General features: G+C 36.5%; 1 protein-coding gene across 3 annotated transcripts in view; it reads left to right on the forward strand.

The window, feature by feature from the left end:
• The window catches only part of CHRM3 (cholinergic receptor muscarinic 3), a 244,535-nt gene that overhangs the window by 64,060 nt on the left and 157,604 nt on the right, over positions 1–22,871 (forward strand). Inside the window, exon 2 of one of the 3 annotated variants that reach the window (XM_072333088.1) lies at positions 9,785–9,897. The exons of the other annotated variants lie outside the window; for them this stretch is intronic. The gene's annotated coding sequence lies outside the window, so the exon portion shown is untranslated. The remainder of the gene's footprint in view (positions 1–9,784; positions 9,898–22,871) is intronic. 3 annotated transcript variants of the gene reach the window in all.

Here is a 22,871-nt window from a genome sequence, read left to right on the forward strand (position 1 = left end):
AAATAAAAAAAAATATTCCATTTTGTATATCCTGTTGGCACATATCTGATAGAAAATGGGAAAAACAATTCAGGAAATAAGCTGTTATTTTCCACCTGACCTATACTGAAAACATCTATTTCATTTTTGTAATTTAGCATTTACTGGGCCTTTTTGTAGCACCTGAATATAGAATGTCATGATGTCAAACTAGGCTCATATTTGTCACAATGACAAAGTAGGCTCACATTTTGAGTCCACAAGGTACATGATATTCTGCAGAGTAGAAATTTGCAATAGCCAGAATGTAGTTTCTGAGTCTTTGAAAGCAGCAGAAGTCAACTGTAATAGAAACCTATAGTCTAAGTGTTTGTATTGACAGATCAGACATTTGAAGAGAGGTTGAGGTGCTGTATTTGAAGCACAAGCATTTGTACCTGTTTTATCTACCAAAAAGGAGTATTTTTAGGAAGGGTGTTCTGAAGTCTATCAGATTCTAAAAACTATTATCATTTGCATTTCTAATTCATATTCCAAATAAATATATTGTATGGCTCTTCAGACATCTTCCTAAAGTTTACAGTGTAATTATTTCTCCATATATAGCATGTTCTAGCCTTGTTTTTCAAAAGCTTTTTTAGTATCTGAAGGTTACTCTTTAGGTCGTATCTTTTGTAGGTTTAGCATAAGCCTTTAATCTCACTTTAATGATTTTTGATTGTAATTTACTTTCATAATTATTACTAATAAATCTACCACATAACAAAGTACAGAACATCCTGTAGTATCAGAATTCTTTATCTTATTTGTTTATATCTAATTAGCAGAAAAAATACTGCCCATCTCTTCTTATTTCCCGAAAAAGTACTTTCCGAGACACTGTAATAGCTTTGTGTCTTCCTAGCCATGCAGACAAAGAGGGATGCAGAAGAGCGTTCAGATTTTGCTGACAGCATCTTAGTCAGGGAAACGGCATCAGTTGTGTGGGAAAAGTTTGCTGATTTTGTTGTTGTTTTCTGGAGTTGATTTAGAACAAGGATTATACTAAAACAGTAAGAAGAATATATCTTAAAGATTGTATTTTATCACCTTCTATAAAATCATTAGTATGATTTGACTATCTGGGGCTTGTACAGTGTGTACTTATGCCTTAATAACAGAAGGCATCTGCTGAACTTATATGCTCAACTATTTAGAGGGTTGCATATCTTATGAACTGATGGACATCCTCTGTTTACCTGAAAGACATTTGTACTTCTTGCATCTTACACTTTGTAGCAAAGTACTTGTTCTTTAGGAGTTTTGCTATACTATATTTTCAGTGTCTTGGTTTCAGCTGTGGCAGTTGAATTTTTTTTTTCATAGTATCAAGTATGTTGCTATGTTTTGGCTTTAGGAGAAAAGTAATACTGATAACACACTGATGTTTTAGCTGTGACTGAGTGGTACCATACAGATCCATTTCAGTTTTTCAGCTTCTCACACTGTCCTGCCAGCAAGAGCCCTGGGGGGCACAAAGATTTGGGAGGGGACAAAATCAAGACAGTTTACCTGAACTGGCCAAAGGGACATTCTACACCATATTGGCATCATGTAAAAAAAAAACAAAAAAACAACTCATGAAACTGAGGGTAGTTGACCAGTGGAGGACTGCTGCTGATTTGTTGGGTGTTGGTCAGTGGGTGGTGAACTGTTCTGTGCATCACTTGTTTGATAAATATATATATTATTTTCATTACTGTTATTTCTCTCTTCCTTGTCTGTCTTAGCATATAATTTTTCCTCGACCTGTGAGTTCATTTTTTTCTCCCAGTTCTCTTCCCCATTTCATTGGAAGAATGGGGAAGTGAGCAAAAGGCTGTCTGGTGCTGAGCTGCCAGCTGGGTTAAACTACAACATGCAGGAAAATAAATGTACTCAGATTTTCTAACCATTCGTTGTTCCCATCTCTTGTGACTTCCTTTGTACTTGCAGGATCCTACTTCCAGTGCAGTTTTTCTGGCAGATAGAAGAAACTTGTGGTCTGTGCCTCTGGTATCTCCGTTGTCTTTTCATCCCTCAGCAAAAATGCTTTGTTAAATGAGCCCATTGGTTTCCTTCCCTGAGAGACAGTTAATTGTTGTCCTAGCCTACGTATTCCCTACTTTGAGCTTCTGGCCTTCCCTTTCCACAAGCCAGCCACTCTAAACATGCATCTTGTGAACTGTAATTTTCAGGAGAAAGCAATGCTTCCAATGCTTGATACCTCCTCTTTGTGATTTCTGGAGTAGGGGAGGTATCATTGCTCTTCAACTTATCTCCCAACTTTTTTTTTAAACATTTTTTTTTTTTTTCCTCTAGTGCAATCTGCTGCATCCTTTTTAGATGTGCTGGTATGCTTCTGGCTTTAACCTGTAACCATGAGGTCCCTGAGGGTTTTTGACTGATGCCAGGTGCTTGTAAGCACATAGATGCTGACTGTGTTTTCGCTGGTGGAATGATTTAATAAGAAAGCAGCGCTAATGCACGGAGTTGAGAGCTCAGTACCGGCTTATGGCCAGGCAGCAGAGCAAGATGTGAAGTCTTAGGAATATATTTATCTTTCTTGTATGACTCATAAAATTACCATAGAATCATAGAATGGCTTGGGGTTGGAAGGGTCGTTAACTATCATCTCATTCCAATCCCCCTGCTGTGAGCAGGTTGACATCCTTTAGATCAGGCTGAGACGAGAAAAGAAAAAGAATTTTGTCTTACCAATAATTCTCAAGTCCATGTATCTGCAAAATCTTTTTGATTTTGCAATAACCTACTTTCTGTCACATCCTCTACTGAGTTTTCTTCAGCTTAGAATGTGCAGGTATGAAATTACTTTTAATTCTGAAGTGCTACTATTTCTTATTATTTCTTCTTTTTATATTTTTAATGGAAGAGGGGACAATCTTCAACATTTCACAATTGCATCTGTCAGAGGAAAACAGTGTGAGAGATCCAAGGCCTTAAAGCTACAGCCTTTGGAACCTACATACCCCACAGTGAGGGAAATCATAATGAACTCTAGTCAAAGACATTACATCAATAGTTGCCAGATGAAAACAGCTAATGCAACTAATATGAAGGCCATGAGTTCTATTTGTAAGGTTGTCACTAACCTCATTGTGTGCACTGCAGAATGGACAGTTATTGACAGTTTAAATTACCTCATAGTGAGACTGTGACCTGCAGGCTCTGAAGCTGCAGCTTTCTTTCCCTCATCTCTTAAATTCTTTCTTTACTCTCAAGGAGGAAGGACTGTTCTCATATTTTTAATCCCAGGTAGTATATGCAGTTGGCATCTGCAGCACCACATTGGGTGCCAGTTGGGAGGAAGAATGACACTTCTAAGGGGAGTAAAACCCGACTCTGTGCCACTTCCTCACTGCTGATCCAAGTCCACATTGCTGATGATGATGCGTGTTGAGGTGCCGTGAAGCTGTTCCAACTTCATTTCTCCCTGGCAGGTTTTATTATTTTGTAGGTAGTATTTGAAGATTTGTTATTTCTTTCCACAAGCAATGATATAGCTGGCATATTTAGTGTTAATTGGTGTTGATTAACACCAATTCATTAAAGAATTAGTAGCTATCCAGCAGGCATATATTGAGCACAGTCATACCGCTGCTCTCAGGTTTATCTGACCAAAGGAGCCATGCTCTGCTCTCAGACTTTAGCTGCCATCAGTCCTGGGTAGGCTTCATTCCTTGGTAAAAACTGTATTCCTTTATTTTTGTTCTTTAATGAACTATTGTTGCTCTCAATAACTACTTGAAGGGGGATTGTAGTAAGCTGGGGGTTTGCCTCTTCTCTTGTGTATCTAGTGACAGGACTAGAAGGAATGGCCTCAAGTTTTGCCAGGGGAGATTCAGGTTGGACATTAGAAAATACTGCTTTTCAGAAAGAGTGGTTAGGGGCTGGAATGGGCTGCCTGGGGAGGTGGTAGAGTCACCAGTCCTGGAGGCATTCAAGGAACACTTAGCAGTTGTGTTGGGGGATGTGGTTTAGTGAGAACTATTGGTGGTAAGTGGATGGTTGGACTGGAAGATTTTGTAGGTCTTTTCTAACCTTAGTGATTCTATGATTATAAGATAGGCTACCTGTTATATCATCAGTTCTGATTTTGTTCTTTACTCCTCTGCTTTATTCCTAACCAAATGGCAAAAGGTGAGGAAATGATAGTATGGAAAAATAGGTTGTGCAGGAGCTTCTATACTTCCCCCAGATATTGTTTTGTTTATAGAATATGAAGCCATAACTATTTGACTTGCAGTATCAGTGGCTGTTTACAGAATTTTACTGTGTTGAGTCCTTGGCAGGTGGCATCTGCTTTTTGCCACTGATGCATTAAGAATATTCAAGGGGAAGGGGTGCCAACACAACCATTTTCTGCCAGGTGAAAAATAGGTCTGAGACTTCATTTAGGAGAGAAAGAAAAAAAAGGAAATAGGTAGTTGACAGGTACAGAGCACAGTTGTTCCTGACCTCCTTTGGCAGGTACTCAGTTGGAGACTGAATACTGCTGTGAAATCAGCCTTGCAGCACCTGTAGGTCACAGAAAGGAATGTTCATGGCAACACTGAAGAATGAATGTCACATTTGCATTACATATTTGCTCAGAACAGAGCTCCCTTACAGGAAATACATTAGCCCTATTTCTTTGCCTGATGCCCTGCTAATGAAGAAGAGTGAGTGACAAGGGAAGTTCATGCTTTGATTTAGGAGGAAAGACTTTAAAAAAATTATGCAGCATTTCAAAATGATGCTCAGATGATAAACGCATGGTTTATTCTCATCCATGCCCATGTAAGAGGTGATGTAGCGTCTGCCTATATGAACTGACATGTTCACTCTGTTATTCTGTGCTTTTACAGCAACAGAACAGGTATTTTTTTCAACAAAGAGCTTAAAAACCATTCAATCAAATGTTAGCACAGCATTGAGCCTTCATGCCGATGAGAAATATATAGCCTAAATGCAGATACAAACCATGGTTTGAATGGGAAATTAACAGCAAATAATTCTAATAAATACTCGGCAGAAGTAAGATACTGCTAGTGACTGCTACATCTTCCTACCTCAACTTCAAGCCGAACTGACACTGTTCATGAGATCATTCTTATTTTGAAATAAGTTAAAATATTATGTAATCATTATATGTATCAGTGTTGATGTCTTAAATACATTATTACCACTGAATGAGGTTATAGTGTAGTAGGGGATCGCTGTCTAAAAAGCAATGAAGGTTGTGCAAAGGAGATGTAACTTCTGTTCCACAGTTTAATTTTCTCTACTATAAGCACTGCTCGCTGTCCAGAGATCACAGTTGTTTGGCCCTTTCTTCCTGAGTCTGAATTGAAAATCCATTGTTTGAAAAGCTAATATCAGCCAAATCCTTGTGAAAATTGAGATTTCTATTTATTTATTTATTTATTGAACAATGCATGCTGCCAGATGTACTTTTAATTAACTGTGCTCCTAGTACAGCTTAATTACATTTACTTTTTGGACATTTATTCTTTTTGGAAAATAGCATTTTAATGGAAAGTCATATTCTTTGGCCTCTGAGGAGCAGATTTTTTTTGGATTGAGCTTGATTGGTTACACTTTGAAAATAGGTCAGTGGCTAATAGCATTAGTATAAGGACTAAAAAGCACTTTATCAGTACTCATTAGGCATTGCGGTTATAGGGTCTCACTGTTAAAACAAATTTGAGAGTTTCAAGCAATAATAGGCAACTCCACTGTTCTAAAATATTGCATATTCATAACATAAACCAAAGATTGATTAAAACAACAGTTACAAGAGTTGCCAGGGGCCAAAATGTTCAGTCATCTGGATATGATCCAGTTCAGTTCATTATAAGGGGACAGATGCGTCCAGTTTCTCTTCCTGCTGTACACAATATATTGTTATTCTTCAGCGTGTTATCATAATCAGTTGGCATTTAGCCCATCATCAGCACAAATCTTTGTGTAACAAAACCTAACAAGAGATTTTCATGCAGATAAGGAAAATTGTATACATAACAATCAATTTGGATACCATAACTGATTTAAAATGAGCTGAACATCGAGTGTATCATAAAAGTCCTTAGCATTTGTACATGTTAACATGGTGGGTCCTGGTTAGCACAGTGTAGAGGTGGCAAGACCTTTGGGATTTTGCATTTTCTTTTTGTTTACTCTTCCAAGTAGTGGCCATGGTTTGATTTCAAAAAGGAAAGAATTATACTCAGAATTAGTGTGGCAGGTATGTCAAATTGTCTCCTCTGTGATACATTTTGATTAATGAAAACTAATGAATGTAACAATCAAATAGATACTTAGGAGGGCTGCATGCTTTGTTCACGAAGCTGTCACTGCACATATAGGTGAGCAGCAAGGGAGCCTTCAGAGCCTGATTGGAGGGAACATGCGAGATTCAGGAATGTTCTTTTATGTCAGATGAGCATTTGCAGTCAGCTTTCCAAGAATCACCTTTCACTTGTGAAATACATTCAAAGTAGCCATGGCTTCTGATTAGTTTTCAGTGTGGGATGCTTGTTAGAATAAAACTTATCCTTAATGGAATGACAGCACAGAATTTGATAGAGAATGATGTCTGCAAACTACTTCTGTCAGTTGTTATCATATCCTTGAAAACAACTTTCCCAGTTAGTGGAATCAATTGCTAGTTCATGTTCCATCTAGATGCTTATGTAGTTACTTAAGATATTGAAAAAATTGCCCTTTTTTAGAAATGGTTTTGTGAGGATGGCAATGAGGCATAGGCATGGTCTAAATTTGTTTCTAAGTGAACCCAGACTTATCTCATCATTGAAGATTGTGTCCTTTCTTGCCCTTCTGACCTTAAAGTCAGTGTGCTCGGTGTGTGCTACCCACTGTGCCACTGTACGAGTCTGCGTTCACATCCATGGGCTGGTTGCACTGTCTCTTTGCTAATGCTAGGTTCATGGTCTTCTACCTGTCTGTGTGTGCACCTCCAGCTATGTGTTTATGCCCAGCAGGGAAGGAATGGCCTCTTACCATCCCACCATGCCACTTGCTTGCTGGCAATAGACCAAGACTAGCTGCTACGAGCAGATTTGTAGCGGTTATTTCGGATATTTTGTTCTTTGTTTCCTTTTTTAAAAAACACTTAAAACATTATTGTTGTTAAATAATTCAGGTTGCTGCAGGAGACAATTTGAGAGTTTAATAACTTTCAGAAATATTTAGAAAATGCCTCTGTTGAGATTACTGCTTTTTTGTTCTTGTGTGTATTCAAAAATAAAATAAAATAAAATAAAAAAGCAACCAACCAACCAAACAAAAAAAACGAAACAAAAAAAAAAAAAACAAAAAAAAAAAACAACAACACAATGACATTAATCCTTACAAAGTTTTTTTTATTTCTTAAAATATTGTGTTCAAGATACCACGGGCCAAAATGTGAGCTTCCCACTACTTGCAATGGTGTAATTAGAGAAAGTAGAGTTATGTGGAAAATAAAGTTTATCTAGCCAGGCTGTGTTCATTGTACTCATTGACTGCCCTCTGTGTCCTATAACTTCTCATGCTGTGAAGAAGAATTAGATGAAGTTTGTGAAAATTCTGGGGAAAGTGCTGCTGTAGCAGAAAGAAGAGTGTGAAAAATGTAAAATGTGCTGGTGTATATTAAAAAGAAAAACAACAACAAATGTTTTGGTTATCAAATGAATTTTATAATTTTTAAAGGAGCAAATAGAGAGAGTGAAAAATTCTCCATGTTTTCTTTAATGGTTTGTTTTTTGTTTTGATTTTATAGTCAACAAAAGTCTAATCCTGTTCAAGAGAGGTTACCCTTGAGGGGAAAATCTAGTTACATGATTGCTCATTTCTTTGTCTTGGCAAAGCCAGGCTGGTGTTTTTTCTTAAATTCAGAGTTAGAAATGGTGAAATGCAAGGTCCTTTAATAATATAAGTAAATGTCTTTATCGAAACATGGGAAAAGATTATTCTAAAACTGTTTGTTCTTGAAGAATCCATGTGGAAAAAATAAGATTTTCTAAAAGATCCCAAATGACCATATCAAATTTTCAACATTTTTTTTCGCATTTTATTTGAATGAAATTGCCCTAATTAGCTGTAAATTTTAGAAATTTCTATTGCATAATGCACTGGCACATTATAATAAAGCTGAAAGCTTTTAATACTGCATTCAAAATACTACAGTAAACAGTGAAATGCTGTCTCCACAAATGAAATACTTATCAAAACAAGGGTATAGTTTGAGCGCATATCCGTAGCCGCAGAGTCAGGTTAAGCAGTATGCATTTCCTCTGTGCCTGCCTAACCCTGCGCTACTCTGTCTCTAATGCCAGCACTGCTGAGTCTGTAGCCAAGGGTGAATGGCTGGAGAAGACAGACCTGACTTGAAAGATAAAGTATTCCCCAACTCCTATTCTCTTGTGCTGAAAAGACAGGAAGGGTGCTAGAAGCAGGAACAGTAAGTAGCCTTGTGCAGGATCTGCTTTAAGTTGCTGAGCATCTGCACAAAGTCTAACCTTATTTGAAAATATGTAGTTTTATCCTTTGAAGGAGAATTAGAAAATGAGTGTAGGAAAGTATTTATTTAGAAGAAAACACGTATTAAAAATGGTTGGTATTGACTGGAATGTCTTTTTCTAAGCATGTTTGTTTTAAATTTCACGGAAGTCTCCATGATGATAATATTCTCATGTTTCTGCCAGTTAAAAAATTATTTCCCTTGTACAGTAATTCTAGATAAGAATATTTGGTTGTAAGAAATTTGTGTGATGACATTTTCTATTCATCCAATTTTAATAAATTTGTATATGACTTGGCTGAGTGTGTAATTCAGTGTTTACAACGGATTTTTTGAGAAGAAAGGCAAGACAGAGAATTAAGTATTTGGAAGGCTCATGCAGCTTCCTGAATCAACAGAATTTACATGTAGGGGACAAGAGGAAGATGTAACATATGGTTGCAAACAATTTCCAGAAAATAGTCAGAAAATTGCATTCATTTAAGTTAAGCTTTTCCCTTTAAACGTGAAAAGAATATCAGTTTGATAAGTTTTAAGGTCTACATGGTTCCATGGAAAGTATAAAACCTCACCTGAGACAAACTTCCGAAGTTTTATTCCATATCTGATTAAAAATGTATTTCAGACTCCCATGGTTTCAAAGTGATCTGTGAAAGGCCAGCCACAATGTTCTGATCACATGTTCACTTTAGTCATGACTTTATTTTAACTTCAAATTTGAAATAAAGATTCTTCTGTTAGGAAATACTGAAAATACCAAAATGAGATTCTTCAAAATGTAGACCTCTACCATCCCTTTTCACTCTGAGCAAAAATGCATCTTCCCAAATTTGTCAGATATTCTGTTTGAATCAGACTTCTGCAGCATTGCATAGAAGTGTGGAGGTAATATGGAAGAATGATTCAGTTTTGTTGGTTTTTTTTAATATAGTAGTTGGCCCTGGAAAACATCAATTTGAGTAAAAGTACATAAAATGATTATCACAGAACAAAAATGAATAAAGAGTCTGAATCTTGAAGAGTCTGAAAGCTGCAAAACCTTCAAAAGAACTGCAGATGAATTAACTAAACCAAATACATTACAGCTATTATAAGATAAACTCTTTCTAGATGATTATAGTATGAAACAGGCTTTTACTAACTTTCCTTAAAAGTATGTTTCAAAGAGCAATGAAATTTAAAATTGTGTTTTAAATATGGAATTCTCAGTTTTCATTATTTCTTTGTCTGATTATCTTTTGTGTTTTTGTCTTTTTTTTTTAGATCTTGATCGTTATGGCAAAATTTTTCAGCAGTGTGCGGTATATCCAGCTACAGGCTGGATGATCTACAGTCATCTGAAACACGATATATATGTCTCCTCTTCCTTGTTCATGGTGAGTTTTGTTCCTGTATTACATACTCAATGAATATCTTTTTTATTTACTTCAGAGAAGGAACTAAAATCATACAATAAACTGCACTGGACGGTGCTCACATTGTTTTCACTTGGATTAGCCTAGCATTGTGAATTTACCTTATACATAGAAAACAGCTCTTAAAATGTTCAAGGATTTTTTAAAAAACGAACTACCTCTCTTTTCAGATGATTTTGGAGCTATGCAAGGATCTTTATACACACCTTGAACTGCTTTTCTCCTTTCAGCTTGAAAGCATTTTTATCTCAGTGTTTAATATTTAAGGTCAAATTAGATTCAAGCCAAACACTTTTTTCTTTTTAGTATCAGACATATTTTATGTATTTAAGGAGGAAGGGGGGAAAGCAACTGTGTTAGAAGTATAATTAAAAACACAGAAAAATATGTTGGAGACAATATTCAGAGGAGTTCTCAGTTTTATTTTTGCACTGTCTATACTTTATGCCTACAATTATTCTGCTTGTAGTATCCATGAATATTGTTAATAATGTTAAAAACAAGGCTTCGCGTAGTATAAGAAAACTGCCATTTATGATTTCCACAGTGTAATAATGTGATCCAAAGCTCAAGCTGTTCATTTGGCTAAATGAACGTTTAACGCTGACAAACTGAATTTGGATATCAAAATGTTCCACTGACTGTTCTTTAATGCACCAGAAATAGCAGCCCAGAATCCTTCCTAAATATCAGGTCAGTCATTTGAGGTTAAAATTCCCATGGTCTTGTCTCCTCCTTTTTTAAGGGATTTTAACCTGGCTCTTATGGCAGAGTTTGTGATTGAATGGGTGAGTAGCCATTGTTAAAAACTAGACATAAAAGATTGTTACCTTAAGTGTACGTCTAGAGTACAAGTTGAAAGAAAAGACCTGACAAGCCAGCATGAAAAGTATTATTTTTTTCCACTCCTGTTCTTATTTCAGAGTCCTTAGAAATATGCAACAGTAGGAAAAAAAAAAAAAATATAAAAAAATCCAAGATAAAAGCAATAAGAATAGAAAAGACAAAACAATGGAATTAATCAAAGCCATTCTTATGATGTGCTTAAGTACTGTAATGAAGTGACACAGAAGCAATACAGTTTCCAGAGATGTGTTTGCACTTGATAATGGACGTGTTTAAATATTCTGTATAAATGGATAGGGATATTTGCCAGCTAAATTGGTTACTGTTATTTTTGGTGGAAGTAAGTTATTTACACAGCGAAGTGGCCAGAGGTATAGTATGTCTTTTTCATTCTTTGGAGGACACCTTTCATCTACCTCTCTTACCAGTGTCAATCTCGCTTTGCATTTCAAATGACATGCCTAAACCAGACAGCTCTGATACCGGAGAACCAGATAAATAGCAAAGAAAACATCACCTCACTTGTTTCTACTGGCAAATTATTGGGGGGGGGGGAAGCGATAGTGTTTGATGGTTTATCTACTACCTGTTGATTCTGTGAGGCAGTTCCCCGGGTATTCATTGAGTTCTGCATTGTTCCCTAACCAGGCTTTTTATTTGCAGAATTAGCTGATTTGCTTCAAAGACTTGACCTTTTCTTTTCTTCTCTTCCTTATCAGCAGTGTGCCATGCATTTCTGAGCCTGTTTTTGCATCCTGAATGTGCACTGATTCATGGTGAAATAAGGGCTTTGTGACAGGTCTGGTGGAAGGACTAACCTCTTTAAACAGAGAAAAGGATGTCTATCCTGTGTGTGTAAACACTGCAGGATTTTGTCTCCTGTTACAGTGTTACAGCACCACATTTTACTGAAATTATTCTCTGTGTCCACCCACATTAGAATAGAATGCAATCTACAGTTTTTCCTTCACGACCAAACTAAAAAAAAAAAAAAAAAAAAAAAAAAAAAAAAAAAGTCATATTTTAAATTATTGTTTAGGAAGTTTCTTTGTATGTTGTGTGTATGATTATTAAAAAAAAAAAAAAAACAAAACAAAACAAAAAAAAAAAACAACAAACAACCAAACAGAAACTGCTTGCTTTGGCAGTCTATTCATCAGTTGTACCCTTCAAGCAAAGAGGACAGGTGTGAGAAGGTCATGTTGGTCTCCCCCTCACTATCATGCCCTCTCAACACTAAATACAGAGTCTCAATAACCCAGAATCTTAGCTCAAGTCTTCTCTCTCGCTGGATTTAATTTAACATGGATGTGAGGAAGTAGACTGAATGTTACTACACAATGCAAATTCTGGAGGATATTTTCCTACTATTGCAGTAGGAGTATTATCTTGAGACTCAATGGGCCTTATTTGCTGAATTCAAGCCCTACAGTAGAAGGAAGATTCCAAATGGGAACAGGCATATGGAATCTGTAAAACAGTAACTTATAATCGTAGAAACAGCAGTTCCGATTTGCTCCCAAATCTCATACTCCTTTTAGCTAGACCAGGGAAACCTACTACAAAAACATGAATTGAGCTGATGGTTTCAGCCTTTTAGAGGGTGTGCTAAAATGCAGTAAGTTACGTGAATGGGAGGTGGAATGTCTTACAAGCAAGGAGTACTGGAAATATAAAATTTACAGCTAGAGCGTGCATTGTATCATATCTTCATTTTGATTTAAACCAGCTGATACCAATTTTGTCATGTATTTGTGGATGAAAAGTACAGTCAGCTCCACTGAGATTAGAAACAGGCAAAATCAAACAAAATCTGAAACTTCATATAGTGTTTTAATAGTTAAAGCCTTTTTTTTTTTAGATTATGAGTATGTAAAGTCAGCACAGACTGACAAAAGCAAAAAAAAAGCTGTAAAGAGCAGATGCTAGCTGCTGTTTAAGGAGATATTTATGATAATTAATATGAGGATATATAAAACATTAAAGATCAGAACATCTACAAACAAGATAAGTGGGTGAGACCATATGTTAAGTTATAAGAATAACTGAAGGAATTTAAGTACATGTTCTCGTTACTTGGTAGGCACACTGAAAAAAAGCCTAGAAAGCTCAATTAAAGATCTGCACTGGGTATCTCAAAGTCTGAGTACTTACAAGCTATATTTTGGAGTGTTACACAGTGTAGACAACAACTTTTAGGGATAACATCAACAATTGCTCAGTGGTGTTAGAGCTATGTAATCAGACTTTAAAAGGAAGCAAAGAAACAAATACCCAGAAAACCCACACACCAGACAATCACAAAAAAACAAACAAACAAACAAACATGGAGAAGGTCAAGCCCTGGATCTCAATTTGAAATGCCTTTCTTAGCTCAAAACAACCTGTCAAAAATCAAATATAGATACCTCCTAGAACACTACTAAGTAAGGAAATACTTGGGTGTTGAATGTTTTTGCTGCTGAACTCTAGTTTCAACCTCTCTGCTAATGGCTTACTGCAATTCAGTGTTGTAACTGAAGTAAGGTGTTCCATTTCAGTTGTAACTCATGGTCAGTAACTATGAAAAACAATCCATTTTTGTTATTTCCATTGCTTTCTTATTGTGAACATTCATTGTTCAATAGATTGATTTTCATTAGGGTGTTACTCCACCTGTTTTCGCATAGATGACTACACTAAATCTTGTTCTGTCCTTTCTGCTATGCTAACTGTTAGCTGGGCTTTCTGAACACATCATGGGCTTCCTCTGGATGCCAGAGTAAATGGCATAACAGGTACACAGAATGAATCAAAATGAAGCATGCATTATTTATGGAAGTAATGACAACCCTGCTGAGACACAGTCTGCTCTGTGATGCCTGCAGCAAATAAACAGAAACAAATGAGTAAGTGTCAGCATTTGTCTTGAAAATTTCTGGTAGAGGTGAATTTGAACCAGGTTTTAATGCTGCTTTTTAACATTCAAATACAGTTAGAATTCCCCTTCATGCTTTTCCTTTCCTTCTGTACTTCTCTATCAAGCAAATACTGTGTCTGCCCTGTGTCAAAGCTCTTGAATAACTTTTGCTACAGAAGCTTCAAAAACCATGGAGAAACTCTCCTCAGAGTTGGTTATTGGTTAAGGCAAAGCTCAGTAACGCAGGAGAGGTATTGCCGTTGTATGCTAGTTTTCAAGGCAGGAGATGTCAGTCATTGTGTATATCTTTGGGGTTTCTCTTGATTAGTGGTGACAGACAAGTTTTGGGGAAGTGCTTTCACATGGTGACAGACCCCAGTAGTCAATATATTTTGATCATTCACCTCCAAGTTTTGTTTACTTCGGTCTTGAAGTTTAAGGTGAATCTGCTGCCCAGAGCTTGTGTTGCCATTTCTCAGGGCAGCAGAACTGGTAAGAGGGGACACATGGTGTCACTGTGTGGCATTACTTCTTCTGCATGCTTACACTTCTAAACCACACAGCAGTCTGTTTTTCAGTGTAATTCATTTCACTTTAATTTAAGTGAAGTTAAGGCACTTTAAGGGCAGTTTAAATACCTAGGGAGTATTTTTTAAGGGCAGTTTAAATACCTAGGGAGTATTAAATATTGTATACCTAGGGACTGTACCCTGGGACCTTTTTTGCAGTGAAAATTTAGGATCTAAAATTTTCCTGGAATTAAGCACCCAAAAATTACCCGGAAAATGAACCGTGTTTCTTCCTGACAAAACCTAAATATTAGTCTTTTGGGAATCTGTGCAGTTTGGTGGGCATTTACATTGCACTGGAGACAGATGGTACTTACTATGTCCCTGAGAAGCTTGAATTTGGTAACCCACACTGTTTATCAGACAAAGGTTTCAACAGGGTGAACAGTTTCTTCTTGGGAGACTCAAGGGGGAATAAAAAAGTTTACTACCAAGACTACTTAAAGGAATGAATGATGATACTTTTTTCTTTGTTCTTACATAATTATCAGGCAAAGTTCCTTTCTGATTGTTGTTTTGGAGGTTTATGATACATAATATATATGTTGGAACTAGATTTTTAGATGAATGTAATTCTGAAATAAACAAGTTAATATTGAAATGTTCAAGGTTATGTGGTCTCGACTGTGAGAGAGGAAAGCTGTCCTTTACTAATCAAGGGGAGGAAAAAAAAAAAAAACTAAAAGCTAGACTGAATACATTCTTCTAGTAATCTAACTGATTGGATTTAGATTTAATTAGATATTAGGAGGAAATATTTTACTCAGAGAATAGTGATGCCCTGGAACAAGTTGCCCAGAGAAGCTGTGGGTACCCCATGCCTGGAAGTGTTAAAGGCCAGGTTGGATGGGGCCCTGAGCAGGGGAGGATGGAATTAGGTATTTATAAGGTCCCTTCCAACCCTAGCTATTCTGTGATTTTTGAGGGTCTTTCTTCCTGAAGGGTCTGCCATTGCAGCCATGGCAGCACTCCCCATAAATTAGCACCAGCTGCACATTTGCCATTTAGACCTTTTAGACCTTTCGGCAACCCTCAAGTCACTGATGAAATTGCTGAATAACTCTGACCACTTTAAATTGCCATTGTGAAGAGATATAGATCTATTTTTCACTTTTTTTTTTTTTCTTTAAATTATTATTTATAATATATTAATGTTATTCTGTAATTTCCTCAATAGCAGAGAACTACTGTAGGGACCTGTGACAGAATTAAATGTTAAACAGAATTAAACGCCAGGGTCATGGGCTTGCCTCCCATATAGGTGTTGATAATCATAATCATTTTGATGCACATTCAAAAATTGGCTTTGCAAAAGCACAGTTTAAAAACAGGTATGAATCACTGCTGCTCTTGGACTTCCCACTGATCAAATGCCTATATCTTCTCTCACTATGAATGTAGTTTTTAGCCAGCATTAAGAATGGTAGGAAAGAGAAAACAACAGCTGTGAAGACAGAGTTTCTCAAAAGCAATTTATATTTCTCAAATAATGGAAAAATATCTAAGGTTTTGAATGGACTAATGAAGTGCTAGAGAAGGGGGGAAATAAGATTCATAAGTTTAATTCATGCTGTTATAGTAGGCATCCTCAGTTCAATTTTGCATCAATTGCTTTTAGATGAGCTCTGTATTAAATCTAAGTAAATTTATTCATAAATTCAACTTTTCTTTTTTTTTTTTTTTTTTTTTTTTTTTTTTTTTTTTTTTTTTAATACTTGTCAATAAAAGTTTCTATGTATGCAATCTGTTAACATGAATAAAAATATCTTATGAAGATCAAACTGTTTATCCTGGCTTCATCTGTGATGATTTTCTTCCCAGTAGCTCGTGTACTGCTGTGTTTGTGATTTAGGATGAGAATAACATCATCTAGAAAGCTACACCAGTGGTGATTGTTATGAGTAGCCATACTTTCTGCTAGAATAACTACTGTTTGTAGATACTTTTGCTTTTTTGAGGTCTGTGGTTATACCAAATTGTTACTGTATAAACCTATTTGCTAGAAAATTAATGAAGTTGAAGTAAAGCATAAAATCATCAAAACTTTTAAGGACCTTGTCTGTTTTCTACAGCTCTACATAACCATCACTTCTGACTGCATTTTCAGTGAATTGATATCAAAAGTCTCCATCATGATAAAATATTAAGAAAATAGTAGTTCTGATACACCAGGATACTGGTTTTAAATAACTGGCAGTATCAGCTTAGTGAGATGTTTAGTATTTCAAACATTAATATATGCTGGTTTATGTTAATTTTCTTGACGTCATTAGCTGTTGTCATTTTTGTGTGATATATATAGATATGTGAACATATATGTAAACAAAAGTGAAGCATAGCTTAAATAATATAGAAACAGATTAAGAAAGAAGTTGTGTGGGGGAAATGTGAGCAGCACACTCTCGAGTAAGGTGAGCAAACTTGAAAAGTAATGTCTTTCCTTTAAAATAAAACCTGCACCATTTTTTAAATTGTGTGCTTTATCTGCATTCTCTATCCATTACTGTGCGTTTCTGATAATGGATATCTTAACAATGACAGTAAGATTCATCTGGTGCCTCTCAATTGCCAATGGACAGAGACAGGCAAATCCAGAAGGCAATTCTTCTCCGATATTATCAAAGATAGTTATCTTAGGAGGGGATATATTATCCTCTGGAGTTGCCTGCAAATGTAATATTATTTTTTTTGTATTTAAACTGGGCCAAGATAAAAATGAAGAGCTAAATTCTATATTTCCTGTAGTTATCTTTATTTTTTGGAACTATAGTAATTGCATAGAACCATAGAATGGTTTGGGTTGGAAAGGACCTTTAAGATCATCTAGTTCCAAGCCCCCTGCTATGTCAGAGACACAATCTTTCTAGCAGGAAGAGACTGTTAACTACTGTTATTATGCAGCATAATAATAATAAAAAAAGGAGTCTTCAATTATACTGGCACTTAAATCAGTGTTGTTCTTCAGATCTTTTTGTTTCCTTGATGGTTTGACATTTGCAGCAATAACACCCTCCAGTGTTGTTTTACCTGCTCCCTTTTTGTATGTTAGCAGAATACCGAATTTCTTAAAAAATGGAGTTTATTAGCAAACAAGCGAACAAACAAAATGTTTTGGAGAAGCAAGGCTTTTTGAATAATTTTCTACTTTTTTGTTTGTTTGTTGCAGGAAAAGACCAATGTATTTCAACAATATCCACTTAATTAGTTTGTACGACACAATTTCTCTTTTGTCATTTCTTTTCTAGAAAATCTTATTTATTACTAATTTTTGTGGTTTGGGCATACTTGTGCATGCTGCTCATTGCCTTTCATGCCAACTATGCTAACTAAACTAATAATAATCTTTGTTTCTGAGTAGCGTCTTTTGCACACCTTACAAAGGAAAAACTGCAATGAGGGACATGGTTTAGTGGGCATGGTGGTGATGGGTTAGTGGTTGGACTAGATTCTTTTAGTGGTCTTTTCCAACCTTAATGATTCAACAATTCTGTGAAAATGGTGCTTCAATGTAGTGTCACACTAGAGTTTTATCTGTGCTACCCATTACGGTTGTGTTTCTCCAAATACTTGTTATTTCTAGTATTTTCATAGTGTCCTGTCCTTGGTGAGAGTGCTACCAATTTAACATGTTTATTCATGTAGTTTTCCATGAATTGGACATTTTCCTTCCTAAGTGAAATGAATGTGCTGTTTTTAATAGTTGTGTTTCACCACAGTAATGTGGGCAATGTGGTGGTGTAGAAATTATTTCCCATTGGAGAATATATAGGTTTCTTCAGGATGTAATACTTACAGTCTGAGTTTATGAGCTAATGAGTTGACTCTGCATTATGCAGGACCTTCTTGAATGGTACTAATTTATCAGTGCCACACATTAAAGCTGAAACCTTCTGAGTGAGAAATAATGGAAAGGTTTCAATCATTTACACTAATAAAAGAGAATGTGCCATTTGGGGTTACCCTGACCAGATTTGAACTTGTATTACATCCTGCATAATAACCTTCTTAGTACATTTCAGTAGTACATAGTCTGCTGGTCTTTAATTCTTCCTCTAAGCTGTTCTGTGGCTTGGCACAGCTGAGCAGCTGCTGTGTTGCCTCCTTGAGGTAAATTCACTTAAAAAGCCTGGAAAAAAATGATTGCTCTTAAAAACAGGTAGCACTGCAGTAACTTTTAAGAGGTGTTTAAAGTGTCCCGTGGTCTGCATTTTGCTGCCTGAAAGACTTAATATTTTGGCTTTACTTCATGAGTGGTAGGGAAGAGCTTTGTTTCATTTAAGAAAATCAGGAAATTACAAAGTTGAGCTGTCTATAAAACAGCTATCAAAGAACTGCTGAAGGCCTTTGAGAGTGGTTTTGTGGGTGTGATGATGCTCAGGGGAGAGAGCGAGGAAGTGTAAGGGATCTGCTATGAATCCTGTGAGACTTGAAGCATCAGACATAATTTCCAACAAGAGCCTGGAGCAATGCATTAGCGTGTGCAGCAGGTGATGTGAAGTCTGAAAAGCTTAGATTAAGTGAATGCAGGTGTTGATGCTAGAAGGTCTCTAATGAATAGCACTAGTTACTACCCAGGGATTGCTCTTGCCAAAAGAAGCTGGGTGATAATTTAAAATGCAGTATGACTCGACTTTGTGTTAACTCCAAGCAAGGTCTTAAAATGCAGGTGATTTAGTTCTGCATGTGAGTCAGCTCCAGAGCAGGAATACTCTTAGATTTCTTTTGTTTTGAAAATGTCCATGCTTGAGATAATTCAAGTCTAAGTCACCATATTTGTTGAAGTTCTAGTACAAAATTTTGAAACTAGGAGAACTAGAGCCTAACTGAAAAGAAACGATTCAAAATGGATTTCTTTAATGACAAGTCTGCCAGTTTTCTTTGATGGGCACAATAAGGAAGGACAACTCTCTATATAAATGTAGAGTACTCATAGAGTACATTGTCAATCTTTTTTCAATTTATTTTTGAATATAGTAAAATTTTGTATAAGCAAGATGTTTTGATTTTTTTTTAAAAATTATTATTTTTAAAGGGGTTTGCAAGATGAAGGAACTTTCTTGTCCATTGTGTTTCTTAATAATTAAGCTGGTGAATCGAAAGGACAAAGCATAAATAAGCTTTCACCATTTTTAAAAGGGCTGGGCTTTAGGAATGGGTGTTTTCATTTCTATGTTTAAAAGGGACATGGTAATGCCATGTAGGTTGACACTGGTTGGTGCTCCCAGATTTTGGCAACACTTAATCGATGGTTCAATTAGAGATAGGTAGAGCTTCCAACTCTGATGCAACGTGTGGGAGAGGCTTCACATACCCTCTGCTGCTACCTTGCCTGTAATCCCAAGATATGGGATACTTCAGCTGTTGCTGAAGAGTCATGGTTATTTCAGGGGATGAATGCAGTTATATTATCATTGCTTTACTGAGTAGCTCGAGACTGCTAACAGTTACTCTATTGGTTAATTTAAAGAAAGCTATAAACTTTGCTTGTGAATCATCTTGCACTGCTGCTTTTAAAACACATTTCTCAGCCATATCATTGTTGACAGAAATTTTTATGATGTTTGACTTTTATTTTAGCTTGCAGTGTTATATGTACTTAGAACTGAATTGATGATTATAAGGTGTCCAATTACTGATAAGCTCTTAACTACCTGAAGGACTGAAGCTAAGGTTTTTTGCTTTCCCCCTGCCCCTCTTCACCTTTTCCTTAAATACGTCGTAACAGGGGAAGAAAGCAAGAAAGGCAGCAGTATTCATGTGAGGAAAGGCTTGTCATGGTCTGGTTATGCTGTCACTCAGAATGCTTTATCATGTTGAAGGTGTGTGATGCAATGCATTTAAAAGTCTGCCTGTGCTCAGTCTACATTAAAGTACTGAGACAAATGGACACTTCTCAAGCTTGATGGACTGTATAACTATAGCATTTTTTTTTTTTTAAATACTTTCATTACTCCTTTAAGTTTCAGCCTCCAGATGAATAGAGGTGAAAAGCCATCCAAGTCTAGAAATTTCTGTGACTGCAGGACTAGCCAAACCTCTCATGAACACACTGAGCCACCAGCCTTCATTCCTGAAGTTGAAGATACTCCCCCAATCCCTTCTGCGCCATGTTCTGATTCCTGAACAGTGCAGATGCCACTGTCTTCCAAATTTATTTTTTGCACATACTCCCACAAGTTCTTTGTAGCTGGGAGATTCCAGTATGCTTGTTAGAACTGTAGTTTTTGCTTTTCCCAAACTCGCTTTAACGTTTTCGAGGATCAAAAAGGTACGTTTTACTTTTTTCTTTTTTTCTTTTTCTTTTTTTTTTTTCTTTTTTCCCCCAGTAGTTAAATTCATGCTTATTTTCCAAGATATTCATGTAAAATTCATTGGTTTTCCCAAAGGGGAATTTGCTGCTTTGCAAGCTAAATAAAAATAAACCACTTTCTTTCCTCCGCCCTTTCAAATGAGTAGTGTTTCCAGCATGACTAACCCATCATCTCTGCCTATAGCTGATACAGCGTGGGTTTCCGCATGCCACCCAGTCTTTGAGAGGAGTTGTGCTAAGCATAAGAATGAAGAGCCTTGATAATTCCTTGATTGTGGCAGAGTAATGTTCTCAAATCCATGAGCATCTGTTGGCTGTATCTCACTGCATTTCTGTAGAGGTGGTGCTGCCCCAACCCTGCTTGAGAGAAGGAGCTCAAAAGAAAAAGTATATATGTTTTTGCAAGTATTGAAAGCCTAAAGAAAATACAGCAGGAAGCAGGAATAATGGAGGGCTGAGTGTAGATGAGTACTATATGAGGAAATAAAAAGAAAGCATGTATCTGCTTCAAAGTAAAATATCTTTTGTTTGAAGACTCTCCTGACCAAGACTTTCTGCTACTTGCCTCTCAGAACAGGAGAAGTCCCTTCTGAAATCTGTTCCTTAGAAAATAGGTCAAGCATCTTCTGTCATGGTGGTGTTTTCTTTATGAGGGGAAGGGCAACATGAAAATTATTTACTAGCAATTCTTGTGAACTGTAGTCATCTACTCACTGACTGAATGCAGATGACAGTAAGTGGTGCATTAGGATATGAGTTGAATTAGCAGTGTTAATTAGTTATCTGAGATCTCCATTTGTTGTTTGTGTTTTTTGTTTGTTTTTTCCATGTGTCTTTTCCAGGCACATTTTGTGGACCACGCATGAAATGCAGTCAAAGTAGTTGACTACTTCATACATATTTATTTACCTCCATTTTATGGTCTGCTTGTTCAAATGTGCAGACTCCTCTGATTAACTTGCTACTTGGTTCATCTGCCTCAGTGAATACTGAGTGCTGCTCTTTGAAGTGCAAAAAACTCAACACATGGACGTTTTATCATTTTCTTTACTTTTAGAAGTTAAATGTATGTAGACTAATGTTGACTCAGTAACAGTGGTACAGGAGTGATTTTATTTTTTGTTTTTCATTTTTTATTTTTGTGGCTGAGAAATTGTTAGTGTGTCAAACTTCCAACCATATGGGGTGGAAAGTGGACATACTTTTGAACTATGCATGTATACATATAAAAGTTTTACTTCAGTAAGAGTTTGGTAAATACATTCCTAACAGATTTGTCTCTAAACCATGTCTAATATGACCTAGGATAATGATTCTCTTGAAATGTCTGAAGGACTGTCATTAACCTTAGTAGATTGCTTTGGACTGACTTTGTCAGTTAATAGTTGGTTTACATGTAACCTTTATTTCAGAAAATGAACTCTTGCACTGCTTGCAGAAGTAATGACAGCACTGGGCAGGGGAAGGTAAGGTGCAATTTAGCATGCTTGCCCTAAAGGAAATCTGAAATTCATTATGCAACACTATATGATGCTGACATGGTTCATTATTTTTCCTATATCTTTCCATGCTTTTTCAGATGTCCAGGTCAACTGTCTAATTTAGATATGCCAGCCCATAATTTATCACAAGCAGCCGTGGCAGGTTCTGCTGTATCATGGAATGGGACAGGAAGTCAGATGCTGATCTGTGCAGTACTGTGTAGGTTAATGCAGGGCTCCTTCAAAAGAAGTTAAGTGATGCCTTGAAGGAGTGGTTTGTAATGTGGCTTTCTGCTGAGCAGAGTCTGGGCTGTGTCTCCAAGGCACTGGCAGGTGTCGCACAAAGGATGTTGTTCAGACTTAGTTCATCTGTGTTGCAGCTCCCATCCTATGGTTTGCCAGCACATGACGCCTCCTATCCCTCACTCCTCTTTCACTATGAGCTTATATTTGGTGGGAATGGGGCAAGATTTTTGATGGGAGCAGTGGAACAGTTACTTTAAATACTCCTTAAAAGGTTCTCATACAATAATTTCTGATTGATATCAGATTTGTTTCTCATTTGTATTTCATAATTTGAGGGAATCATGACTAAACTGACCTCCAATGCATGCTTACCCTGGATTTCAATAAAAATAGAAATGTGCTATATTTTCTTTTCCCCAGTGGACCTGTGGAGCATATTCTTCAATACTTACTTAGTTCAATAGAAGGGCATAAATAATCTGGGATAACTTAGCGAGGTCTATGCATAATTTGGACCTGTGCTTCTGTATGGGCCTTTTCAGTTACCACAGTGTTTGTTCTTGCTTGTGAAAGAAACCCTAAAA

The sequence above is a fragment of the Excalfactoria chinensis genome, chromosome 3, assembly GCF_039878825.1.
Source record: "Excalfactoria chinensis isolate bCotChi1 chromosome 3, bCotChi1.hap2, whole genome shotgun sequence".
In the NCBI taxonomy this organism is placed as follows: Eukaryota; Metazoa; Chordata; class Aves; order Galliformes; family Phasianidae; genus Excalfactoria; species Excalfactoria chinensis.